Source organism: Callorhinus ursinus, unplaced genomic scaffold (genome assembly GCF_003265705.2).
Source record: "Callorhinus ursinus isolate GAN/ISIS: 27379988/994484 unplaced genomic scaffold, GSC_fseal_2.0 scaffold2, whole genome shotgun sequence".
NCBI lineage: Eukaryota > Metazoa > Chordata > Mammalia > Carnivora > Otariidae > Callorhinus > Callorhinus ursinus.
The window spans coordinates 63,338,057-63,353,673 of record NW_027397064.1 but is presented as its reverse complement, the minus strand read 5'-3'; the positions used below and the strand labels follow the sequence as shown (position 1 = coordinate 63,353,673).

At 37.0% G+C, this 15,617-nt stretch overlaps 1 long non-coding RNA gene across 1 annotated transcript; it reads left to right on the top strand.

The window, feature by feature from the left end:
* The first annotated feature begins 59 nt into the window (after positions 1 to 59).
* Positions 60 to 13,870, top strand: LOC141374765 (uncharacterized). Its single transcript, XR_012381896.1, has 5 exons — positions 60 to 404; positions 574 to 755; positions 1,216 to 1,309; positions 2,600 to 2,674; positions 13,768 to 13,870. It is a non-coding gene; the product is annotated as an uncharacterized lncRNA (long non-coding RNA).
* The last annotated feature ends 1,747 nt before the right edge of the window (positions 13,871 to 15,617 follow it).

The window sequence follows — 15,617 nt, the reverse complement described above, 5'->3', positions numbered from 1 at the left end:
CGCGGCAGCAGCGCCGCCGGCTCCCGCGCCACTCCTCCCTCCCCGCCCTTTCCCGAGCCAGCGCCGCCCGCTCTCCACGCCCGCGGCTAGCGTCCGGCGGGACTCGCTAGGAGCGCGGCGGCGGCCGGGCTGCCTCTTCTCCGATGTGCGCTGGGAGAAGACATGGGAGGGGGCCGCGACCTCCCATCCACGGCTACCCCATCGGACGGGGCGCGCGCGCGCGCGCGCGTGTGTGTGTTGGTCCAGCAGCCTCAAGAGCCCTTCCCTTACCTCAACCCCGCCCCCCCCGCCCCCACACACACCTTCTTCCCTTCCTCCCTTCCGGCTCAGCACAATCAGCTGTTTCCGAGAAGTCGCTGAGTGTGGTTTGGTGGGAAGCGGGAGGAGAGCTCCAGGCCGAGGAGGTGAGGACCAATGGCAAAGGCCTGACCAGGGTCTCTTGTGCCCCGGGCTCTTGAGGATTCAGGACTGGGAATCGGTTCCTTCTCAGAGGCTTTGCCCATGGAGACTGGAGAGGTGCCATGCAAGACCTATCTCTAGGCTGCGATTTTTCTTTTCTCTTTTTTATAACAGATCGATCGGGTTGCCGAATCTTCGAAGGCCGACAATGAAAGCGTTTCCTTTCGAAGATGGAGCGAGGAGTCAGAGGATGTTGTGGGTGGAGAGGGAGATGTGGGGTAGAGGCTGCTCTCCCAGACCTGGACCGGCTCATCTGGATGCATCATCACTCATGTAGGTTCCGAGTTCAGAGCTGGGTAGGAACGCCTGTGAAAATGAATCTTCATAAAAATTTTTGTGTGGTGTGTGTGTCTGTGTATGTATGTATGTTTTCTACAGCAGTCTGCTGGGAGGAACAGTAATAAAAACAGGATTGAATTATTTTTCTCAAGAAGAAACAGGAAATTTCCACCAAAAGAAAAGATCAAAGGATTATGTTGGGGTGGGGTGGATTTCTGGATTCAGGCCTTAAAAGAGGGCAAATCACATTGCATAGTGTACAATATAGTATAAATACAAGTGGTGGGCATTTACATGTATGGTTTATTTGCTTCCACACCTTCTACTGTGGAAATGATATTCAGTGGTAAATACACAGGATTTTAAGTCCCAGGGTTTACCTATCCCTGCTGCTACTGAGGTTTGCCCTGGGTGTTGACCTTACATGCTTGAATTGCAAGATGTGCCGTTGAAGGAAGGAAGCTTTCTGTTTTACAGGCTCTCCACTGACGGGTGAACTTGGACACTTGGAGATAATTCTCAATGCCACATCATAGCCAAGTCATCTTCTCTTCCTTGATTGGTCTCAGAGGTAGAAAGAAGAGCTCAGCTATACTAGGAGTGACAGCCTTTTTTTATTAGACCTAATTAATTCTGCTCTCTCTCTCTTTTTTTTTTCTTGGCCACATTCAAGTCCCTCCTCAACTAAATTGTCCAATGAATAATCATAGAGAAGTAAAATGAGTTCAGTCAACCTTCTGTCTTAAAGCTCTCTGACATCTGATCTCATATCTATCAGGGAATAATCCATATGATGTTCAGAATAATTCAAAACCACAGGATTTCAAATCATGTTATTTTTTTTCCGTAAGAGGATAAATTAGAACACAAACACTTCAGCTGAGTAAGACAACTGAAAAAATGATCAATGCCTCTAACATGATGAAATTTATTAATATAATTAACACAGATTTGATCAACAAATTCCAAAATACTCAAAGCTTTAGAGAAGCAAATGAAGAACAAACCAAAGTATGGTATTTTAAAAAATAGTGAGTCTAAAATAAAAAAAAAAATAGTCTAGTGGATTTGTTATTCCTAGAGATGGTGCAAAATGAAGATAAAAATAAATTCAAGATGAATTGATAAATAATGGTGCCATATGGAATGAATTATTATAAGACATTAGAGTCACTTTTGGCAGTTGTCATATAACACTACCCAGAAAACATCACTTGGGATAGTGATGGCATATTGGACTAGGTGATCCATTGATTTAATGAAGGGTAGCAGTTTTTAATAGTGGACAAAAAAGTACTTCCCCTCAGTGTGGTGGGAGATTTGGTGTCCCTCTCCTTCTGCCACTAAAAAAATAATGAATAACATACACCATGCTTTGTCGATGAGTATATATATACAGTTGATCTTTGATCAACACAGGTTTGAACTACGTAAGTGTATTTATGTACAATTTTTTTCAATATATATATTGGAAAATATTTTTGAGTTTTGCAACAATTTGAAAAAATTCCCAGATGAACCACATAGCCTAACAATATTGAATGTTAGTATTTGCAATGCTGTATTATGAATATGACTATAATACTGTATGCCATAAAAATTTTATAATGATTCATTCATTAGCATATAGACTAGGCTGCCATGAAGCAATCATATCAGTTATACTAGGCTACCATAAAGCAATCACATTGCTGCTTCTTTGTTATTAATGTTTGAATCATTATACCTATAAATAAAAATGAATTTCTTTTTTCCATTATCTTTTTTGTTTTTGATGTTTAGTGTTAGTAATACATATTCTACTCTAAGAGTTCATCCACAAGTACATATCAAACTGGATATACCTATATTTTTGTTACAGGATGTCCAAAACAGAACTTCCTTTGTCTGTCTGAAGGATCCTTGGAAGGATTTGCCTATGAACTCATTGGCAAAGGTTGGTGTATATTATTAATTATCTTCCCAATTCTCTTTTATCTCTCAACTGTTTACCCCATATATATTGTATGTGTCATTTTTAGTCTCCCAAACATTTTGCAATCTGTTGCTTTTAGTCTCTGCTGTCTGTATTTTTATTGCCTTTTTGGCAGCTCTGAGATTTTTGTCTCTGTTTAAATCCAGGAAAGAACTATCTGAAACTCTCATTAAGTATTATACTAAACATACCTGAGAGTTCATCAAACATTAAGTGATGGTGTCACCTGTGCTGTTGAGAAGGTTAAAGGGTAGGCTTGAATTATGGGAGGCAGAAAAGATATCTGGTTGAACCAGCCAACAACCAATAAATTCCTAAGGCTATTCACAAATGATGTCTATAATTTGGGCACAAAAAGTAGAGATATTTATGTCTTGGAATTAACCAATAGTATATTTCAAAACGAGAATAGGAATAAAAATTTATTTTACCTTGTGATACCATGGAAATCCATACTTCTATCTTGTCCACAATTACCTCTCCAATTGTTAAAACTTCTATAAAGTTCCTGGAGGAGAGAGAAATAGACAGTAATATAAAGACAGTAAATTTAACAGTACAGTACCAGAAGAGTTTGTTTTTTTTCATTAAATAGGATTATAAATCTATATTTATCTTCTAATATCTGCTACATGGAAATATTTTAACTTGAGTAAAAACAATTATGCTGTTGTGAAAATGAAAGAATAAAGCTACAATTTTTTTGTGTATACATAGCTAAAAAGCAGGTTTCAAAAGTCAGGTTTCAAAGTAGAATTACAAAGAAAGAGAACTATAATTAAAACAGTGCAATACACAAGGAAGATTATCAGTCATAGGTTGGAATAATAAGAAAGATGGACAAATTATGCAGAATGAAACAATGAAAGAAAAGTGGTTTCCAAAATGTATAGCATTAGAGTATTTGCTCTTCTAAATTGACATGGTGTGAGCTTTTGTGCCGGTAAACTCACGTGAAGAAAAATAAACGTGTTTTTTCGTGCATGTGGTAGATGCTTTGGAGTATATTGATTGGTCAGTTATTCATGAATTCCCACTAAATCAAACAGCCCACCAATGAGTCCTTTACCAGAACAATGCTTTTGCTGATCAGATGTTTTCTATGGAATGCCTTTTCATCAAAACTGCTGTTCTCAAAGTTCTCTTCTTGAAGAAGTCTTAAACTAGACTAGATTACCCAATATATGAAACATTGTGCTTAGACATTGGGCAACATGATACACAAGACTGTGATCACTGACAGAAAAGACATAAACAAGGTGTGTCCTATGATGGTCCCAACTTACTACGTGAAATTAGTTTCCAGACTGTAGCACAGGAAGGGGAAAATACAAAAAGAGCCCCACAATCTCCCTGAATTGAGAAGATGGAAACTGAAGTTTAAGAGGCTGAAGCAGCTAGAATTTGTAGGACAGAGTACCATAGAGAAGAAACCCATACAGAGATCTGCAGAGGAGTGCCCTCAAGTTTTTGGTGGGTACTGACATGTGGTGGTGTGAGAACCAAATTATCTAAGGCCAGGGAAAGAACTAATAGAAAACTGTAGGTAACAAAATTCCTAGACTTTACATGGGCTAGAAATAATTTGTGTTTCCCCAGCCAAAGTAGAAAAACCTCATCACACCTAAGATACTGGAGGGTCCTTAGAAGGGTATAGTCTTAGTAATGGGGCTATATTATTTTTAGATTAAAGTTGCTTTGAATTTACACTAACAAAGCTTAAAAGCAGACTTAAAAGGACCCAACTGATTTCAACTTGCTTAAATTCTAGCCAGAATAAAGTCCAATACTTTCTAAAGGTCTTAATGATGTAAAATTAACACTGACTAGCATCAGATTTAAAAACTTACCAGGCATGCGGGTGCCTGGGTGGCTCAATCATTAACTGTCTGCCTTCGGCTCAGGTCATGATCCCAAGGTCCTGGGATCGAGCCCCACAGGGAGCTCCCTGCTCCACGGGAAGCCTGCTTCTCCCTCTCCCACTCTCCCTGCTTGTGTTCCCTCTCACTGCCTCTCTCTGTCAAATAAATAAATAAAATCTTAAAAAAAAAAAACAAAACTTACCAGGCATGCAAAGAAGAAGGAAAATATGAGCCATAGTCAACAGAAAAGTCAATCAACAGGAACAGATCCAGAAATGGCAAAGATGATAGAATTAACAGCTGAGGATGTTAGGTTCCATATTATAAGTGTATTCTGTTTGCTCAAGACTGTAGAGAAAAATCTGAACATTATGAGGAGAGAAATAGAAGATATAAAAACAACAAATTGGAACCTCTAAATATAAAAATATGGTATCAGAAATGAAAATTCACTTTATATGAATGCAGTTCTCAGGAGAACAAAGAATATATGTGTATATGCAAAATAGAAAATCCATTACCTCTGTAATCCCAAACTTCATGTGCAACCTTTTTTAACAGGTTGACTACTCTCATTCCAGACTTTAATTTGCCTATATAAATAAATAATATTTATTTATAAATAAATAAAAAATATATAAATAAATATGTCATTATTATTTGAAACAGTAAAATATTAATGCAATAATTGCTTTGCAGTTATAATAATTTGTAGGAATCTGTGATCATCCTTAGCTTTGGATAAGCATTTTAATGTATTTACCTAACATATTACATTTATTAAGTTCACCCTCAAGGATCAGAAATTTTCTTCCATTAAAGATATATGAAACAGATCCTGAAGATAGTTCCAAAAGAGAAATTTAAAAATATTTCAGCAATAGTGCTAGTGAAATCAAGATGTAACTTCCCAAGCTGCTTCTTTAAATGGGATAACAGCTATTTAAATGTATTAATTTCAGTATATTTACTGAATTAAAACTTCTATTATGTGACATAAAATGTAGTTTGGAAATATAGGCATCCTTTTTGTTGTTATTTTGATTGCTGCCAGAAGTAGAGTGTTGACTAATTTGTATAGTTTAGGTTGTAGTAGTAACTGAGTTTTGTCAATAGTAGATGTTAAAGGAAAGATGGGGGTGGAACATTTGAGAAAGAAGAAACTGTTAAAAAAAAAAAAAAAGACAATAGATCTGAAATGGAGTCACCTGTGCTAAGTCCCTGCTCAGCAAATCAAGACTTAATACCTAACTTAATTGCAGTTTCAACCTCTCCCAGAAATATAATCTTAAATTAGTCAATCTGGAATTTCCTGGTCTGTACTAGTGAGATAATCCAGCCAATAGACCCAAAGAAAGACAAAATAATCATCTCTTTCCTTATCCTGCCCCTTCTAAAAGTCTCCCATTTTGTTTAGCTCCTTTCTGTTTGGTAGGTGGAATCAGTCTGATTCATGAATTGTTGAATAAGGCCAATTTGATTTTAAATGTACTCAGTTGAATTTTGTTTTGTTTTAACAAAACAATGGAATAAATATTCTCAGGCTATGGATCAAAAGTTTAGAGAGCTAAAAGAGTGGGAAGGCTTGGGGAGGTCTGCAAGGTTTCAGTGTTCAAAGGGTCTTGCCTGTATTTGTAAGACCTTATTTGCTACTTATAGATCCCCATGTTCTAAGTACTAAATTTATTTTTTTAAAAGATTCCCAACCTGAAACATTTTATCATGTAAATAATGATCAGTTAAGGTTTAACATTGAAATCCCAGATTTTCAAATGATCTGATTACCATTCTTGTGGGGGTTTTTTGACATTTAATTTTTTTAACCTTGTGTTTTAAGCACTAATAAATAGACTCAAATTTTTATAGCTTTGAGGAAAGACACATCCACACACCAAAAATTAAAAAGAAAAAAGAAAGAAAAAGGAATCAGGTTTCTTAAAACAGAATATATTTTAGAGTGATGAATAAAATATGATAAATTATAAATTTGAGGTCTTTTGTAGCAATGTCTAAATTTGTTAACTATTCCAAAAAAACCTGATATTCTTAGAATGCATTATTATATGAACTGTAGTAAAGACAGGTTGAGTAGTAAATATACTATATTTTTTTTCAAATGGTCAGTATAATTTTATAAAAATTTCAGAAAAGTAATCACTTTTAACTCTTGAAATTATTTTGGTCCTTGCCAGTGAGATTAATGATAACACTTGTTGAAGTTTTAAAATGTACCAGACATTATTTTTTAAAGATTTTATTTATTTATTTGACAGAGAGATAGAGCCAGAGAGCACAAGCGGAGGGAATGGCAGAGGGAGAGGAAGAAGCAGTCTCTGCACTGAGCAGGGAGCCTGATGCGGGGCTCGATCCCAGACCTCTGGGATCATGACCTGAGCCGAAGGCAGATGCTTACCCATCTGAGCCACCCAGGTGACCCAACCAGACATTATTTTTTAAAACTTTACTTTTTTAACCCAATTAATCCATACAACAATGCTTTGAGGTAGGTAATATTACCATCCCCTTTTTTGCAGGTGAAAAAACTAACATTTGAGAGATTAAACAACTTGCCAAAGGCCACAGAGCTAATATGTGGCAGAGCCAAGTGGTCACCCTAAGCACTCAGGCTCTGGAGCCTGTGTGCTTGAGCAATGAGCTATATTACCTCCATAGGAAGTGGCTATTGTATGTCTCACGATATATGCATTCAGAAAATACTGGCCAGGCTACATTACAATTATGAATTAAAAATTAAATTTGGTATGTAGATGAACAATACAAACATAAGGTAAGTAAACCTCTCAGTAGTTCATTTATTCACAATTAAACCTGTTGACTGAAATCAAGCATGTAGAGAAGTTAAACCACTTCATGGTATAGTAGAAAGAGGACAGAAGCCATTTTCTAATTTACCAATTACTGTGTCTTTCCATGGGCATGTTTCCTAATGTCTGTGTGTTTTAGTTTTCTCCTGCATAAATGGGAAGACTTGTACTAAATAACTTTTAAGGTCCTTTCTTTTCTAACCTTTTAGATTTCTTTTATATGAGTATGTGTAATTTTCTAAGTCAAATTTAAATTGAATATTCTTTTATTGAAACATAACCTCCAGAAAAATTGCTATTTGTGAGCAACATGTATTCATATTTTTTTCTATGACTCCCACTTCTGGAAGGTGTTGCTAAAATAGCTAATTAATGTATTTTGATACAAATTAAGAGAAGTAATCAAATGAGATTTAATTGAATAGAAGCCATAGGGTCAAATATGAAGTTATCTTTATAGTACTGGATTATGACTTTCCTTCAGAGGTACCCCAATACAAATTCTAGCACACTGCATACAGTGAATACTCTGTATATACTATTAATTTGCATACATAAAGTTCAAAATCACTTTCCTCCTCCCTCATTCATTTTTGATAAATGCTACATCTACTGCCACCTGGTGTTCATAATGTCAAATATTTTAGAAAGTCCTTTCTAAAATATTTCTTTCACATTTTTCTTTTTTTAAATTTTTTTAAAGATTTATTTATTTATTTATTTATTTATTTAACAGAGAGTGAGAGAGCACAAGCAGGGGAAGCAGCAGGCAGAGGGAGAGGGAGAAGCAGGCTCCCTGCTGAACAGAGAGCCTGATGTGGGGCTCGATCCCAGGACCCTGGGATCATAACCTGACAGAAGGCAGCCGTTCAAACGATTGAACCACCCAGGCGCCCCCTTTCACATTTTTCTTTCTTTCTTTTCTTTTCTCTCTTTCTTTCTTTCTTTTTTTTCTTTCCTTTCTTTCTTTTTTGTTTTCTTTCTTTCTTTCTTTCTTTCTTTCTTTCTTTCTTTCTTTCCTTCCTTCCTTCCTTCCTTCCTTCCTTCCTTTCTTTCTTTCTTTCTCTCTCTCTCTCTCTCTTTCTTTCTTCCTTCCTTCCTTCCTTCCTTCCTTTCTAAAGCAGTTTTAGATTTACAACAAAATGGAGAGGGAAATACAGAGATTTCTCATATACCCCAGCCCCCACACATGTATAGCCTCCTCCATTATCAGCATCACTCACCAGAAATGTACATTTTTTTCTTTTTTACCCAGGAATGAATCTACATTGTCACATTACAATCACCAGAAATCCATAGTTTACCTTAGAATTCACTCTTGGTATTGTACATTCTATGAATTTGGACAAATGTATAATGGCATTTATCCACCATTATAATATTTGCTTCACTGATACCACACTATCTTGATTACTGTAGCTTTATAGTAAATTTTGAAGTCAGGTACTGTCAGTCCTCCAACTTTGTTCTCCTTCAATATTGTGTTGACTATTCCAGGCCTTTGGCCTTTCCACATAAACTTTAGAATCTGTTTGTTAATATCCATAGAATAACTAGGTATGATTTTGATGGGATTGCAATGAATCTATGGATCAAGTTGGGAAGAACTGACATTTTGACAATATTGAGTCTTCCTATCCATGAACAGAGAATCTCTCTCCATTGATTTAGTTCTTTGATTTTATTCACCTGTGTTGTAGTTTTCCTCATATGGATCTTGTTATTATTTTCTTTACGTGAGAAGCAAAGGGAAAAGTATGTTTTGTTGATGTTCAGATTTAAGAGCCATCTCTAGATGAGCAGAAGGGAACCACTTCTGAGTATTTGTAAGGGTGATATGCAAAAAAGTCATTTCAGTTAGTAAATATTACAGGTTTAATTTTGATTTATTTTCTTTTTCTGAGATATATATTTTTTTAATGTTGAGATACATTTTTAACAGTTTGTAATTGTTTTATGCAAACTTCTCTTTCTCTACTTGTGATTTTGTCACAAATATTCTTTTAACTTATTTTTATTTCTTTTAATTTTTTTTAAAGATTTGATTTATTTATTTGACAGAGAAAAAGAGAGAGTATGAGTGGGGGGGGGGTCGGGAGAGGGAGAGGGAGAAGCAGGCTCCTCAGTGAGCAGGGAGCCTGACATGGGGCTTCATCCCAGGACCCTGGGTTCATGACCTGAGTGGAAGGCAGACACTTAACCAACTGAGCCACTCAGATGCCCCTCATTTAACTTATTTTTAAGGGGACTACACCTGATACAGAAAAGCATTCCTCAAATCACAAAACCTTGTGTTACAGTCTCTTGATTTACAACAAAGTAAAACAAAAAGCTCTCAGAAATATATATAAATTTGAAACAAAAGAGGGACAGTATAAATAGGTATAGGAGTTAGGATATTTAAATTTTTTTTAAATTCAAATGTAATTAACATTTTATAAAGCATAATTTATTTTTATTTTTTTTAAAGATTTAATTTATTAATTTGACAGAGAGAGACACAGCAAGAGAAGGAACACAAGCAGGGGGAGTGGGAGAGGGAGAAGCAGGCTTCCCACAGAGCAGGGAGCCCGATGTGGGGCTCAATCCCAAGACCCTGAGATCATGACCTGAGCTGAAGGCAGATGCTTAATGACTGAGCCACCCAGGTGCCCCGCATAATTTATTTTTAAAGTCTATCTCAAATAAAACCTTTTCTATATTATGAACAAGATATTTTTACTTCTTCCATTATAATAAAACAGGTTGGAGGAAATTCAAGATATGGTGGTTAGAGGGACCAGGTAGAACCACTGGGTAGACAGGAAACCAAGGGGAGAAACAGGGAAATGCCCGTAGAATAAAAGTGCTGTTTAAATGGCCTTGCGTGAAGAAGGTAGATGATAGTATCCATGGGGCACATATGCTCTTCATAAGAGTTGTACATACAGCTCTTCAGGAAGGTCTATTTAATTCCAGGGCCTTGGTTGTCTTCTAAAGCCTGAACTCATCTTAAAAGTAGATTATTTCTGAGTGTGGCAAGGCTTTGAATAATCCCTAATAGAGTTCTAAACAGATATCAAAGTTGAACATTGCCCCTAATTTCTCCTCTCAATTTTCCTACTTTCGCTGGTCTATACTCTTGAAGGAGAGGAGAAAAGAAAAAGTAATGGCAAGTAAAGGCAGATGTGGGGAGACATCTGATGATGATCTTTGCCCTTTATGATGAAATGCAAAAATATTAATAATCAGGGGCACCTGGGTGGCTCAGTCGGTTAAGCATCTGACTGGCTCAGGTCATGATCTCAGGTCCTGGGGTCGAGCCATGGGTTGAGCCCCACATCAAGTCCTTCATTGGACCTTGCTCAGTGGGAAGTCTGCTTCTCCTCCCTCTGCCCCTGCCCCTGTTTGTGCTCTCTCTCCCTGTCTCACTCTCTCTCTCAAATAAATAAATAAAATTTTAAAACAAAAACCATTGATAACCAAAGTACTATTTCATAACTTTGTGTCTTTGCTTCAGGGTTGGCTCTGAATGGCTTTTGTCTACAAATGATCAAAGAACTCCTAGTACATGTTGACAAAGGAAAAGATCAATGGCAAATGTTGGAGATTTGTTGGTCTCTAGAAAAGTAGACACTTTTTGTTTTATCTAAGCAAAGGACAAAGGAAAGAAGAATAGAGCAAATGTTTTCCTTTTATTTCCTGAGATTTCTTTCCTTCTTTCTTCTTTCTTCTTTCTTTTTTTTCTTTCCTTCCTTTTTTTCTTCCTTCCCTCTTTCATATTTCTTCCTCATTTTATTTATTTTTTGGGGGGGGAATTTACACCAAAGTCTCTCAAAGTTATTTATTTCCATCACTATTCCCATATCCTCAATTGAGTGGCATGAACTTTTATCTGACTTATAGCAAGTGTCCATACCTGCTCTGTCACCCTTCAGCATTACCAACTCTAACCAATTCTCCATGCTCCCTTTTTAATGGGTGGCCTTCAGGATCATGGTCAAACACCCAAATGTGTGCATTGTTTTTTTTTTTTTAAAGATTTTATTTATTTATTTATTTGAGAGAGAGAATGAGAGAGAGAGAGCATGAGAGGGGGGAGGGTCAGAGGAAGAACAGACTCCCCACTGAGCAGGGAGCCCGATGCGGGACTTGATCCCGGGACTCCAGGACCATGACCCGAGCCGAAGGCAGTCGCCTAACCAACTGAGCCACCCAGGCGCCCCAGATGTATGCATTGTTATCTCTAGTGGCAAGGCTCTGCTCTTGCACCTTCCTTTGGTGGAGTATTCTGCCCCAACACCTGTGCTTACCTCACTTCTATCATCCTGCACATCTTAGATATCATATTCACTAAACCCTGATTGATGAACTAAGTATTGGTTAAATTCTACTTCTCCATGCTTCCATTATCTCCCAAACTTCCCCTTATTAAAACATTTACCACATTTTATGGTAATTTTTTGTGGGGTGCCAGCAAAAGTATCTCCCCAAAAAGTAATGCTTGAGCTGGACCTAGGAGGTTGTTCACAACTTAGTCAGATGGGTGAGGTTGGTTGGAGGAAGAGCACATTCCAGGCAGATGGAATATCATGTGCAAATATAGGAGCCTTTGCACCCTGCAGGTAACTTTAGTTTCTGTATAGATGAGGTTCATGTCTTGAATATGCCCTGCTACATTGCCTGGCATTAATTTAGAAGGGAGACATTCTAAATGTGTTGAAAATATGAATTATCACCATTGTATTTGATTTTTAGAAGCATGATTCTTATTAAAAAATGTGTATTTCTTCGACAACACTGGGAAGGATGATTGAAAAATAATACAGGGGAGAAAAAATAAACACCTAAAGAAACTAATGAAGTAAATGGAACAGTATGGTCAGAACTGAGAGGTTTGTTTTGTTTTAAGTAGAATTGGGAGGAAGTAAGTATTTATTGGATTCAGGTAGGAGAGTAGATAGAAGTATTTAGGATAAATCAAAAAGTTTTGACATGGATGACAATGATGATTTTATTAACAATCCTACCCCTCAAAAAATAGTATTGTAAGAAAAATAGATTTAATGATGGACGATGATGAGTAAAGTTGTATACATATTGAGTTTGAGATGCTGTGATACATCCAAGTGGAAGTGTTTAGTAAAGAAAGTCTGATACATGGACATCAACATAGTGTTGTCATTAAAAAATTCCAAATATGATATTTAAAACCTATATTACATATTTTTAAAATTACATTTTCACACTGAAGGAGTACACACAACATAATCTAAGAATAATGTAGTACCTTTAACAGGAAAAAACAAAAACCTGTATCAAGATTTACACGTACATATATAGATAATTTTATATATATTGCTAATTTTCTAAATTAGAAAGTTATAACTTAATGTTACTTGCCAATCATATTGCATGTAATTATTTTCTTGACTTAATGCTTGTCATTTTAGGGATCCATATTTGCTAGCACAACAGAGCAGAGAACAAAGATTTTGGTGTGTCACAGTTAGTAACTTGTAGCAGATGGTGTGGTGTGTTACCCATCCCCCTTCAGGAACAATGGATTCATTCCTTAAGTTGGAGTTTTCTCTGATCCTCTATCTCAGAAGAAAGTCTGTATTGCATAGGAATATTGAGAAAAGTGGAGTCAGTTGCTCTGTTATATTGTTCTGGGGAAACTGTAGAAATCTGAAGCAATATTTCTCACTTGGTCTTGAAAGTTGGAGAATAAAAGGGTTAGAGGCCAGGGAATTAATGAGCTAATTGTTAGAGCTGTGAGAGCTATGGAGACTGGAGAGCCCTCCGAGCCAGTGAGATGGCTTCTTGCAATGAGGCTGTTGGCTGGGGCGCCCTGACCCTAGACAGAGAGAAGTCCGAAGTTGAGGACAGGTGAAAACTCCTCATGGAACTGTACCAACTATGGGCTGCGTTGACAGCCTCTTGTCTAGAGATAGACTCTGTAGTATGTTAAAAACACAGAGTGCACCCCAAATCAAATGATGCACAAAAGATCCGGACTGAGTAAGTACAGATAGCTTGAACTCTAGATGCTTGTCAGAGAATTTATTACATTCTTTGCTTCAATACTGTTGTTGAAAGAAAGCAGATATTGTCTGAAGATTCAACCATGCAAATGTACTTCAGATTTAGGGACACCCCCCAAAATATATATATATATATATATCTGAGCCAGGCCATCAGTGAACTGTAAACTGGTACCAAATTGATGCGAATTGTTTTCCTGACCTCTTAGACCATTAACCCACATTAAGGGATGTTATCATAAGCATCAGCCTCGTGGGACCTGGAGAAGGAAGAAGATGGTGGCAGAAGGCTGAAACGATGGCCACTGGCTAATTGTAGCTTTTAATGATCTACCCTACAGGTTTTGGAAGTCTTCCATATTATACATATTTGGAAAATGATCTGTATCTCCAAGCTGGCTTGGCAAGGACATTGTTGTTCTCAGGAATTAAAAACATAATGACTACATTTTGACTGATTTATTTATTTCCTTTAACATTCTTCTATCAATCAGTTTGCTTTCTATCATTTTCCCTAGTGATTTAACTGTGGATCACTAGTAATGAGCTGTAGGATAATGCAAACTTGTTTCTTTCCTACATTTAAGTTGAAAATTCCTCTATATAAACAAAGCTAAACAAATGTATTTGTGTCAATATTAAAGAACATCTTTCCCTTTTTAAAAAGGAGATGGAACTGCCCTTTGAAAGGATGAAGCTTATGTGGTGTCTAAAAGCCTGGGCTTTTGAGCAGGTAAAGCTTGTTAATGTGTTGAACATTCTAGGTTCTAATTCTCTCATCTTGAGAACATTCACGCATGCTTTGTATGAGTCTGAGGTTACATAAGACTGTACCTGTAAAAATACCTTAACGCTGGGTTTGGCCCATAAAACACATGAGTAAGTCTCAATGATAAACACACAAATGGAATGATAGGTAGCTAAGGTTTTTGAGTGTTCATGACATCCCAGGCATTGGCACACAATCACATTAAATTCTCATGATGAACCAGGGGTTAGACATATTTACTATTCCTATTGAGCAGATAAAGATACTGGAGCTTATCTTAATAATTGATTTTATACACAAATAATAAATGATGCTATACCACCTCTTCTGAGTGGAAACAAAAATCAACAGCTGAAGAAGGGAGGAAGAGAAGGAGGGAGGGAACAAAAGAGGGGGAAGACAGAGAGAGACAGGGACAGAGACAGAGAGACAGAGAGAAAAGAGTAGTTTCCTTTAGATGGTTGGAACGAGAAATACTCCTTTTCATTTCAGGGATCTTTGACCATGCAGTTTCCTCTAATTATAAGGTCATCCCCATTCTCTGTAGACTCTTTTCATCAGTTATATCTGTCTTATGCCAATCTTCAACTCCCAAGGCTGGGTCACATTCTCCCCACCGTATGCTTTGGACTCTTCTTTCATCATGCTTGACACAATTATAATTGCCTAATTATTTTTCAGCCAAGGCTGCTAAACCAAAGTTCTGTGGAAAGGGGAATATATCTACTTTGTTTATTACTATATCCTCATGCTAAAGGATGCCTGGTAAAGAGAACAAGCTCAATTATTAAGTAAATGAATGAAATAAGAAGAAGAAGGCAAGTGAATGTGGGGCAGATGGTGATGATATATTCCACCAAACAGCATATGCAGATATGGAAGTGAGAAATACAGTAGAGCACTAAGAATTAAAATCTGGGGGTGCCTGGGTGGCTCAGTTGTTAAGCATCTGCCTTCGGCTCAGGTCATGATCCTGGAGTCCTGGGATCGTGTCCCACGTTGGGCTCCCTGCTCAGCGGGAAGTCTACTTCTCCCTTTCCCACTCCTCCTGCTTGTGTTCCCTCTCTTGCTGTCTCTGTCAAAGAAATAAATAAAATCTTTAAAAATAAAAGAATTAAAATCTGTTGGATGAGTTTTATTTTTTTATTTTTATTTTATTATTATGTTAAGTTAATCACCATACATTACATTAGTTTTTTTTTAAATTTTTATTGTTATTTTAATCACCATATATTACATCATTAGTTTTTGATGTAGTGTTCCATGTTTCATTATTTGCGTTTAACACCCAGTGCTCCATGCAGAACGTGTCCTCTTTAATACCCATCACCAGGCTAACCCATCCTCCCAACCTCCTCCTCTCTAGAACCCTTAGTTTGTTTCTCAGAGTCCATCATCTCTCATGGTTCATCTCCCCCTCCG